This window comes from Fistularia commersonii, chromosome 1, assembly GCF_037954325.1.
Source record: "Fistularia commersonii isolate RoL2024-O1a breed Wild chromosome 1, RoL_Fcom_v1.0, whole genome shotgun sequence".
Classification (NCBI taxonomy): domain Eukaryota; kingdom Metazoa; phylum Chordata; class Actinopteri; order Syngnathiformes; family Fistulariidae; genus Fistularia; species Fistularia commersonii.
The window spans coordinates 14,162,027-14,173,728 of record NC_141284.1 but is presented as its reverse complement, the minus strand read 5'-3'; the positions used below and the strand labels follow the sequence as shown (position 1 = coordinate 14,173,728).

Sequence of the window (11,702 nt, the reverse complement as noted above, 5' to 3'; positions counted from 1 at the left end):
CGCGGGGCACAACCCGCCCGTTGGTCTGATTAATCCGGCCCGCCAAAGATTGGTTCAGAATCCATACTTGATGCGAATGATTGGGTCAATGAATGTGGGAGCTCAAACAGGAAATAATTTCATTTTTGGAGCTACTTAAGAACACTTGAGAAATTTCCTAAGCTGAATGACACAGATTGCCTTTGTGATTCAGCCTTTCTTGTGGACATACTGACGCACATGAATGACCTGGACGTAAAGCTACAAGGAAAAAAGCGGTTTGTGTATGACCTGCAAGCAAACGTCAGAGCCTTCTAAACCAAGCTGGTTTTATCTCCACAGAAAAATATCAGACGAGTCTCATATGTGCTGTTAACAAATGCATTTTTTTTTTTTTGTACCTATTGTATCATGTGCTGACCCGGCCTGTCTGTCAATTTTTAAAAGTCAATGCGGCCCTAGAGCCAAAAAGTTTGCCCACCCCTGCTGCAGAGGGTGTTAATGAGCAAATCCTATGTAATTTTTCCAAATGAATTTATCTGAAAGTGTGTTAAAACCTGGAATCTTTACTATATTTCACCAAATGTTGAGCAGGTTTCGGCAACAGATGCTCTTGCTAAGGTTAAGGTTAAATTGAGGTCGGTAACTGATGACTCCTCTGTCTGCTGTGCAGAGGTTCTGGTTTCCCAGTGCAGATCTTCCACAGAGGGTCTGTGGTGAGTATAACTTCAGCTCTTAAAATTAAAATTCTGATGTTTTTGAGTTGTGATTACATTTGGGTTTTAATTTTATGATTTTAACTGACACGTGACCAGTGGATGGCATGGTGGTGTAATGGTTAGCCCTTGCGCCTCACAGGTAGAAGGTCCATGATTTGATTCTGACAAGGGGCCTTTCTGTGTTGGTTTCTTCTGGTTTCCTCCCACAGCCTCCCAGCCTTCCTCCCACAACAACCCAAAAGTGCCTGCATGTGTGAATGGTTGTCTGTCTCCAAATGCTGTGATTGACAGACACCGTTGAAGAGTGTAACTTGCCTCTCGGCCCGTAACCATGAGTGCAGGATAAGCAATGTAGATAATGAATGAATGAATGCATGCATGCATGAACCAAAAACAATGTGATGTTGTAATTCCAATAACAAGTACAAAACACCAGGACTCCTTTTCCTTCTCACTATCCTTTCCTTCTCTTATTGATAACATTTTCCATTTGCTGATTTATTTGTTTAGTTTTGCCCAAGCCACTTGTTCATGAGGCAAGAAATACACTCCGTGCAGTAGGCAGGTCATATTAACTAGTAAACAGTTCAAATGGTACTGTTGTCTGTCAGCTTTTGACTAATTTCTGTTTCCATTTCTACCTTTTTTATGAGAATAATCATATCCACATACATGTTTTTTTTAAAGTGAATGACCAACAAAAAACCAAAGGAAAGGCGTGCAAGACAGTGGTGAAATCAGCGAAGCCATTTGGTTCAGAAACTGTGACATTGAGGAAAAAACAGGAGGCATAGCTGGAGGAAACAGATATGATGTTCAGGTTCTCTTTGGGACTCCTGATAGTGGACGGGATGAGTCCACCAGAGGGACAGCTCATGTTAGATGTTTTGAACATAGTCAGAGGCAAGATTGAGAATGTTTGGACATGTACAGGAATGTATTGCGAATATGACAGAAGGATGCTGAGGTGTGAACTACCAGGCAGGAAGACCAAAGAGTAGATTTACGGATGGACTGAAAGAGGACAGGAAGTTATTTGGTGTGGGAGAAGAGGATTCAGAGAATAGGGTTGGATGGAGGAAGTTGACTCACTCTGGCAGCTCCTGAAGGGAGCAACAGAAAAAAGCGGTCGTTGTAGTGACGGGCCAAAAAAAAGGTGAAATCTATCATTCATTAATACACAGGACAATGTGTTACTGTCCCTTTTGCCAAGATCACAGGTAAAACACATCTAGAAGCCCAATTCAGGCTGTAGAGAAGCTATCTACAACAAGCAGCTGGCTAACAGCCTACCAAACAGACCAAGCTCCGATACCAGTCATACAGGGCCCGAACAGCCCTTACGATGGGGTTTGGTACCCCATATTCCCGGGGAACCCCCAACAGGATTGCCCACAGGACATAGTCAAATGGCTTCTCCAGATCTACAAAATGCATGTACACTGGTTGGGCAAACTCCCATGTCCCCTCGAAGGCCCTGCTGAGAGTGGAGGGGGGTTCACTTTTCCATGACCAGGATGAAAACCACACTGCTCCTCCTGGATCTGAGGTTCAACGACTCGGCGGACTCTCCTCTCCAGCACCGCTGAATAGACCTTACCAGGGAGGTTGAGGAGTGTGAACCCCTGTAGTTGGAGCACACCTTCCAATCCCCCTTTTTAAAGAGGGGGATCACCACCCTCTGGCAGCGCTGTCCCCGACATCCACGCAATGCTGAAGAGGCATGTCAGCCAGGACAGCACTACAACATCCAGAGCCTTGAGGAACCAAGGGTGGACCTTATCCATCCCCATGGCCCCGCTAGTGAAGAGCTTTTTGACTGCTTCAGCAACTTCAGCCCTGGAAATATGCCAGTCCACTCCAGAGTCCCCCAACTCTGGTTCTTCATTGAAAGGCATTTTGATGAGATGAGGAGGTCCCAGAAGTATTCCTTCCACCGATCTTCATCTCAAGTTAAGGTCAGCAGCACCCTACTTCCACTGTACACAGTGTTGACAGAGCACTGCTTCCCCCCCTGAGCCGCCGGATGGTAGACCATAATCTCCTCGAAGCTCAACGGAAGTGGTTCTCCATGGTCTCCCTGAACTCCTCCCATGCCCAAGTTTTTGCCTTGGTGACCACCAAAGCCGCAGGCTGCTTGGCCTGCCGGTACCTGTCAGCTGCCTCCAGAGCCCTCACAGGCCAGAAAGGCTCAATAGGACTCCTTCTTCAGTTTGATGGCATCCCTCATCGTTGGGGTCCAGCAGTGGATTCTAGGGTTGCCGCACCGACCGAAGCTGCAGCCTTATGGCGGCAGCACCGGTCTGCCACCTCAACAATGGAAGCACATAACATGGCCCGTTTGGACTCAATGTACCCCACCTCCCTTGGGATGGGTCATTATGTTTGGGTCTGCTAGGTCTGACCGGCATCCTCCCCCACCATCAGAGCCGGCTCACCACCAGGTGGTATTCAGTTGACAGCTCCACCCCTCTCTTCACCCGACTGTCCAGGACATGCGACTGCAAGTCAGATAACACAACCAGACGGTCGATCAAAGAAATGCAGCTTACGGACCATTGGTGCCAAGTCTACGCCTTCATGCCTGAACATGGTATTTGTTATTAACAATCTGTAACGAGCACAGAAGTCCAGTTACAAAACATCTCTCTGGTTCAGATCTGGGGGGCTGTTCCTCCCAAACATGCACTTCCAAGTTGCACTGTCGTTGCCCACGTGAGCGCTGAAATCTCCCGGTAGAACGAAGGAGTCCCCAGTAGGAGCGTACTCTGGCAGCCCCTCTAGGGATCCCAAGACGGGTGCATAAACTGATCTGCTGTTGGGCGCATAATCATAAACAACAGTCAGAACCTCTCGTCCATCGGGTTGAACCTCAATGTACAGGCGTTGAGGGGCAATCAATATGCCCACACACTTTCCGTCGCCTCTCATTGGGGGCAACTGCAGAGTAAGAAGAGTCCAGCCCCTCTCAAGAGGCCTGGCTCCAGAGCCCATGCTGTGCATCAATTTGAGTCAAACTATATCTACAAACAATATAAATAAACTTACTTAATGAGGCGATGAGGTGACATCTGTTTGACACAAAGTAGTTAAGTATTACAATTGGCTTACGCAAGACATGATGATTAGAAAAAAGTAGAAGATATAGATGTATTTTGGTAACTTTGCTGCACATAGCCAGGACTATTGGCTGCTTTGATTCCTGGTGTTGATATGTCTATTGATTGTAGGAGAATTGTTTGGTTGCAACATCTGCTCTATAAACAGCCTCATTGTGTCATATCCCCAGTGTGGCCCACCTCTTACTTACCTTGAGGGGTTTTGTGCAATTATACAATTTTTCATGTTTCATATGCAGCATTTGGTAGATACCCCTCACAGATGTGGGGAAATGGACCAGGGAAGGATGATTAATCCGTTTTTGTTTAAACAAAGAATCTAGGTATGTCTGCAACCATATCCACATTTTGAACTGGTGTTAAACGATGCATGTGCATTTTGCATGTTATGTGTAGTAATAAGTGACAAAGGTCAATTTTCTGTCCAGCAATAAATGTATTGAATGATAGGTGATCCGGTTTTGAAATGTTACCGATATGATAAATTAAATATTCTGTCTTATCTACACACTCGATCTGCATCTGATCATTGAAAAACAACCGCAACCAACCGGTAAAGACTTGGTAAATGAACATGCCATAGGCTGCAGTCTACAGGTGTCTGAGATATATGGGTTTTCTGAGTGCAGGAGTGCCTCTGAAGGCAACGGATGATGCAAAGGAAGAAACCCCAACTCATTTTTTACTGTATGAAAGTTTCCCAAGGTCGTTTGGGGAGCCATGTTAACACAATACCTGAATACAGATTTGTTTCCTTGTTCTACAATTCACGCAGCCCCGAGTCTTTAAGCGATCATTATTACCATACAAATAGACAGATCTATTTAACAACCCACTTTTTATCGCATAACACTTATTCTTTAGTGTTACTTCCTGAAAGGCACTGAAATGCTCACACCCTCCCTCCTTTTTTCAGGGAAATCGTCTCCGGGTTGATAAAGGCTCAGAGCAATAGAAGAAGCAAGGCTGACATCTTCTTAAGAGACGATAGGGAGAGCCAAATCAAATAGGATGGAGCAGTCACTCTTTTCACAGATAGGTAGCTCATTTCTGGTGGCTGAGAGTTTGCATCCCTTGTGACGCTCTGCCAGGGAAAGATAGCTCACTCGGACCCCATTCATTATTTAATTCTCTGCCTCTTCTTTTCACATCATCGCTCGTCCTTTTTTATGCTTTAATGAGTTGCCTATTTTGCTCAAGTGTTGATGGTGATCTTGGAATTTAGATTTTCAGACAAAATGTAATCACAAATGTTTTTCATTTGTGGAGAGGAGGCAAAAATCAATTATTTCCATTAGACAATGGTAATTGGAAATGAATAGAAGTGGTAGCACTTTGAAACAAAAGCTCCATGGTGGCAAAGATAAGTGTCTGCCTTGCCCCTGGAGGTAAGCTATGTGGTTTGGCTTAATAAGCAGTTTGCAAACACTTGCTTGGCATTCATGCAAAGGGTTACTGTGTTGACACAAACACAATCAAATTATTATTAATAGAAAATGCATAACGTTATTTTAGGAAAAAGAAAAAAAAACAACTAAATTCATGCTGCCAGAAATGTAAAGACTGTAAAGACAAAGATGCCTGCTGATCTTTATTTATGTCAGACCATCATATAAGTCATTGTTGTCTCTTCAAACTGAAAACTTGAACATTTTTGACTCTAGATTCAGTAGTTTCTCTGCATAATAGCCCTCCAGCAGGTTGCACAAACTTTTCCAACATCCTATTTACAGCAGGAGTTGAGCAGTCACATAAAACTCCTGCGTGGATGTCTGATATCCAGCACGGCACTTCCCAAAGAGCACTTTGCTATCATCTCCCTCATATTCTGTGCAAATCCCTTCAAAATTATTTATAAAAATTAACTTCTCTTGCGGGGGACTCATTGAAATGGAGAATTACATGAAAGATAAAACACTTTATCGCTCGTGAAAGACCAGACAATGTACTTGAAGAAATTGGGAAGATGGCAGAAACAATGAATATTAAGTGCCTAAGAATCCAAAGCTGCTGACTAAATTGAAACTGTATATCCTGAGGGGGCAAGGTTTCTAAATTGCTAATTACTGCCTGTGAAAGGAGTCTGTTTCTGATATGTTTGCTTGTGAAAGGCAGCTACTTAATGAAGCAATGGCTGAAGTTTTTTTTTTTTTTTTTTTATATTTCTACTCTCGAGCTTTCAGGACTCTCTCTGGACTGTCTCTCAAGCCAGAACAATGGCAGGCCCAGGAGCCCATCTTCCCTACAGGCCCGAATGAGAGAAGACCGGGGGCTGGGTACTGAGGGAGCCACTCAGCATGCTTAAATATGGAGGCGACAGATAAGGTGGCAGTAGCACATCGAGGCCCTCTCCCATGGGCCCAGGGGGAAATTTGCAGTTATTAAGAGGAAGATGAGGGAGATTAAATAGCTTTTTGTACTCATTTTGTGCTAGACTTTTCTTTTTTTTTTTATTATTTGGGCTACCTTCATGTGAGAGATGAAAGAAGGTAATTTTTTTTTTTTTTCTTAATTCACAACAAATTGGTTTGGAGAGACAGCAAGTCATTACTGAGAGATATCCCAGTGTTGTTTGAGAGGTGCAGGTGAAGGGCTAATAGAATTACAATAATCCTATAATCTACAACTAATCACAAACTTAACATGGTGTGGGATTTAGTTCTTTGAATAAATTAAAACTGGCGGATTCAGGAAAAGCCATTCTGCTCGTTAGGATGATGGTGAATCACCCCTTGATAGCGTGGTATTGTAGTAGGTCCATTAAAAGTCATGACACTTTCATTGAAAAGGGTAATTGGTTAAATAAAGACTTCTCCTGCTACACCCAGTAACCAATAACACAAAAGACAGACATGTTTTATGGCAAATAAAACAAAAATCTCATTTGCATTGACAATTTTTCATACACGTGTCTCCAATTGTCTTGGAGATGGGAGTAGAACTTAAATCAGATACTATGGAACACAATGAATGTTCAGGATGTCCTTGTGGTGAGGTGTAAATCAGTAAGGGTTTAGAAAAAAAATGTTCACAAATGGCTGATGATCACAGTGAGATCCGTAATTGGAAAGTGTAAGGGTTTTGGAAACACCAAGTGTTTTCCAGTGAAACTCAACAAAGAGGAGGAAATGTACAAGAAAGCCTCTGATTAGGGAGTAGACAAAGGAGACAACTGTAGTTTTGGGAGTAAGATGTAGAGATCAGTGAAACCTCTTGAACCCTCTTGTTCTAATTAAAATAGGTCCAGCAATCAGGTACTCATGCATGAATGGCTTCAGACACTATCCCGATTTAGACAACATATACAGTAGCTTAATTAGAGTTTGCCAAACAGCAAATCTGGAGCATAGGAAGAAAAACTTCATCAGTTAAATGAGATAAAAGTCATAGTCTTTAAGCACAACTCCAAAGTACTATGTCCCCCTGACGGTGATGCAGGAACTGTATAAGTTCCCGTATCATCAGATTGCGATAGCTGCATCATATTCTGGGATGTTCCTCAGCTTCTTGTCTAAAGCGCCTTAATCCAGGCAAAGCAAACCCTAAAATTGTCCAGGCTTTATCTATAATGAATGTTTGAGAGCACATAGGTATTCGTTAAATTGGACAATTGAGTTTCTTTGACCAGCAAGATCCCTGGTGTGTGACTCAGGAGTGTTTATTCCCTAACATAAGTGCAACTGAGGTGCCAGAGTGGTTCACTGTAAACTCAACTGATTGTCACTACTGAAAAATTTAGCTAAATACACAGAGGTCCTAAAATAAACATAGCTCCACAGTGTTTCCACTAAGATCCAATTCTGCCGATGAAAACCCTCCTTGGACTTTTACAATATTCATTGATTTATTTCTTTAAAGCATACTGACCTTGCATTTGGTGTTTTTTTTTTGAGATGGCACTGGAAGACGGCAGCCTGTCGCTGCAGCTCCTACCACCTTATCTTATCTTACAAGATAAATGTATTAATATGGGCAATTATTAATATATGCACTTGTAAAATAGTTAGAGTTCATTGATTAAAGAGAGAATGTCCCAAAAGGAAACTCCTCTGAGCACATTCAGGCCTCACGTCAAGATAGGGAACTTAACATTGGTGCTGTTTATCTTAAATTTGTTATCTAAAGTTGGATCTATTAGTTTTGTTCTCAGAGGAATTGCTATAAAAGATAAAGCTGAGTCAAGAAATGCACTGCATTTATATAGCGATTTTTCTGGTCAACTGACCACTCAAAAATATTTTTGACAATTCATTGGAGGCTTTGGTTGGTATAAAACTTACAGCATCAGGTAAAAAGTCAGTTTTCAGTTTTTCTCAGAATGTCTGACAACTCAAGTAGACGAGATCTTTATTATTTTGAGAAAATAGCAGTAATAATGGAATTTTCCTTCTATCGACAGACAGTTCAAATAATTCAAATATGTTTGTGTTAGTAGGCGGCATGGTGAGCATGATGGTGCATTCCGACCTCACAGCGGCTCAGTTCCAACCAGAGCCTTTCTGTATCGTTTGCAATGTCTCCCCTGCCCAGCTTCCATGGTTCTCCAGGTTCTCCCTTGTCCTCCAACTGTCCAGATAACTGTCGGCAGGTTAATGGAAGACTCTTCATTATCCATAGGTGTGAATGGTAGGTGGTAGGAATCAATGTGCTTCCCTGGGATTGATAGGGGATTGATAGGGGACTCTGTCCAGTTTCAAAGCATGCCTCTCACCCAATTGGCTCTGATTCCCCCAATCCCCCCAATATCCGTGATACATAAATATTTATACCGAAACACCTATGACACTTAAAACAATTAGTTGTTTATGTCAATGTATATATGTTGGGCAAAACATGTTGAACTGAATATGAATTTAATTCTAAGAGAGTGAATTGTGAAAAATTGTGGCCTTCTAAAACTTTAACCCTAAGTTAAACCTTGGATTTGGTGGTGCTGATCCTCATTCCGGCCGCTTCACACTTGGCTTCTGACTGCTTCGGTGAGAGCTAGAGATCATGGCCTGATGAAACCAACAGAACCATATCATATGCAAAAAGCAGAGACTCGGTCCTGCGACCACCAAACCGGATGCCCTTGACACCCTGGCTGTGCCTAGAAATTCTGTCCATAAAAGTTATGGGCAGAATCGGTGATAACGGACAGCCCTGGTGGAGTCCAACTCTCACTGGAAACGGGTCTGACTTACAACCGGTAATGCAGACCAGCCTCCGCCACTGATCATACAGGGACCGAACAGCCAGTACCCCATACTCCCGGAGGACCCCCAACAGGATGTCCCGTGGGACACGGTCAAATGCCTCCTCCAGGTCCACAAAACACATGTAGACTGGCTGGGTAAACTACCATGCCCCCTCGAGGACCCTGGCGAGGGTATAGAGCTGGTCCACTGTTGCATGACCAGGACAAAAACCACATTGAGGTTCAACGACCCAGCAGACTCTCCAGCGCCGCTGAATAAACCTCACCAGGGAGGCTGAGGAGTGTCACCCCCTACCTGTATAGTTAAAGCACACCCTTTGATCACCATGCCCGGTCTGCCAGTCCAGCGGCACTGTCCGCTACATCCATGCAATGCAGCAGAGGCGTGTCAGCCAGGACAGCTCTACAGGAACACAGGGCGGACCTCACCCACCCCTGGCGTCCCGCTATTGAAGAGCTTTTAGACTGCTGTAGCAACATCAGCCCTGGAAATAGGTGTGTCCATTCCAGAGTCCCCTGGCTCTGGTTCCTCTTCGGGAGGAAGGTCTTGGAAGTATTCCTGCCACCGATTAACAATGTCTGGAGTTGAGGTCAGCAGTGCCCTGCTCCCACTGTAAACAGTGATGATGGAGCACTGCTTCCCCCTCCTGAGCCGCTGGGAGGTGGATCAGAATCTCCTTGAAGCTCATCCAAAGTGGTTCTCCATGGTCTACCCGAACTCCTCCCATCCCCGAGTTTTTGTCTTGGCTGCCATTGAAACCGCATGCAGCTTGGCCTGCCGGCACCTGTCAGCTGCCACAGTCCAGAAAGACACGATAGTTTGACGGCATCCCTCACTGCCGGAGTCCACCAGCGGGTTCGAGGGTTGCCGCCCCGACAGGTGCTGACCGCCTTACGACTGTAGCCTTGACAATGGACGCATGGAACAAGGCCCACTCAGACTCAATGTCTCCCAGGGTGTGGTTTTAGTTCTGTCGGAGAGGAGAGTTTAAACTCCTTCTGACATGGGACTCTGCCAGTAGTTCACAACAGACCCTCACATTACGTTTGGGTCTGCCAGGTTAGACCGGGATCTTTCCCCAACATCGGAGCCAGCCCACCACCAGGTGGTGATCAGTTGACAAATCTGCCCCTCTCTTCACTCGGGTGTCCAGGACATGTGGCCGCAAGTCCGACGATACGACCACAAGGTCGATCAAAGAACCGTGGCCTGAGGTGTGTTGGTGCCAAGTGCACATATGAACACCTTTATGCCTTAATATGCTGTTTGTTATGGACAATCCGTGACGAGCACAGAAGTGCAATAACAAAACGCCACTCGGGTTCAGATCGGGGTGGCATTCCTCCCAATCATGCCCCTCCAAGTCGCACTGTCGCTGCCCATGTTAGCATTGAATTCTCCCGGTATAACGAGGGAGTCCCCGGTAGGAGTGCTCTCTCTCAGCCCCTCTAGCAACCCCAAGAAGGGTGGCTGTACTGAACAGCTGTTGGGTGCATAGCCACAAACAACAGTCAGAACCCGTCCCCCCACTTGAAGGCAGAGGGAGGCTACCCTCTTGTCCACCGGGTTGAACCCCAGGAGCAGAGACGGGGGGCAATCAATATGCCCATACCTGCCCGGCGCCTCTCACAAGGGGCAACTCCAGAATAAAAAAAGAGTCCAGCCCCTCTCCAGAGGCCTGGTTCCAGACCCCACGCTGTGTGTCGAGGTGAGTCCGACTATATCTAGTCGGAATCACTAGATTAGACTAGAAGTCACCAGCTCGGGCACCTTCTCCACCAGAGGTTACATTCCATGTCCCAAGAGCCAGCTTGTGCAGCCGAGGATCGGACCGCCCAGGTCCCCCGTTCCAGCTACCGCCCGGCTGACACTGCAACCCTTTTATGGCAGTATGAGATTTTGTATTATTTTTCATTTCAAGGAAAATCACACAGCTTGGAGACAATTCTAATCTCGCAACAAATGATGAAAAATTAATTCTCAGTCAGTTTGAGGAGAAATTATAGTAAACGACTTCAAAATCTGAATTAGAATTAAGGAGAAGTATCGTGAAAAAAGACAAAGTGGAGAGAATCGGCTGGATGTGAAAGCGTGAGATATCTGTTTCCGTGTAGAAGGACACGATACTCGTGCAGCCGTTGTTACCAGTGGCGTCACAGTGACGGTACGCTCGTGATTGGCTGAGACGCTCAGGGCGGAAGTGCGTCGATCCTCCCAGCAGTGTGTCGAAAACAAAACAAGACGAGCTGCGGCTGTCGGTGAGTGCGCGACCCACAGTGGGGCTCTTTCGGAATGATTGCATTAACATGATGATAAGTGCGTGTGTCGCACGGTGTGTGTGTGTCAGTGTGTGTGTGTGTGTGTCAGTGTGTGTGTGTGTGTCCGTCTGAGGACGAATAGAGACAGAGATGTGTGTGTCCTCTACTCACATGTTAGATGTTGTTATGTAATAGCTCTGCACTAACACACTGACGTTGAGCAGCTATTTGTCGTCGGCTCCTTGCAGCGATATCTAAGACAGTGACGTCTACATTCTCCCCGTATTGCAGTAAAAATAGACAAGGCATCAGGTTCTGTGTAAAAAGTAGATGTGATGACAGTTTCTCGTGCAGTATGTGGTATATTTTGGTCATGTGTTCTTCATAGTTACACTGAGAGGTGGAACAGAGGCTGTTAGCTCAATT

At 45.0% G+C, this 11,702-nt stretch overlaps 1 protein-coding gene across 2 annotated transcripts in view; it reads left to right on the top strand.

Moving 5' to 3' along the window:
* Window positions 1–11,250: 11,250 nt before the first annotated feature.
* The window catches only part of LOC147237461 (G patch domain-containing protein 2-like), a 32,027-nt gene continuing 31,575 nt past the window's right edge, over window positions 11,251–11,702 (top strand). For both annotated transcript variants that reach the window (XM_086149334.1, XM_086149325.1), the window contains exon 1: window positions 11,251–11,276. The gene's annotated coding sequence lies outside the window, so the exon portion shown is untranslated. The remainder of the gene's footprint in view (window positions 11,277–11,702) is intronic.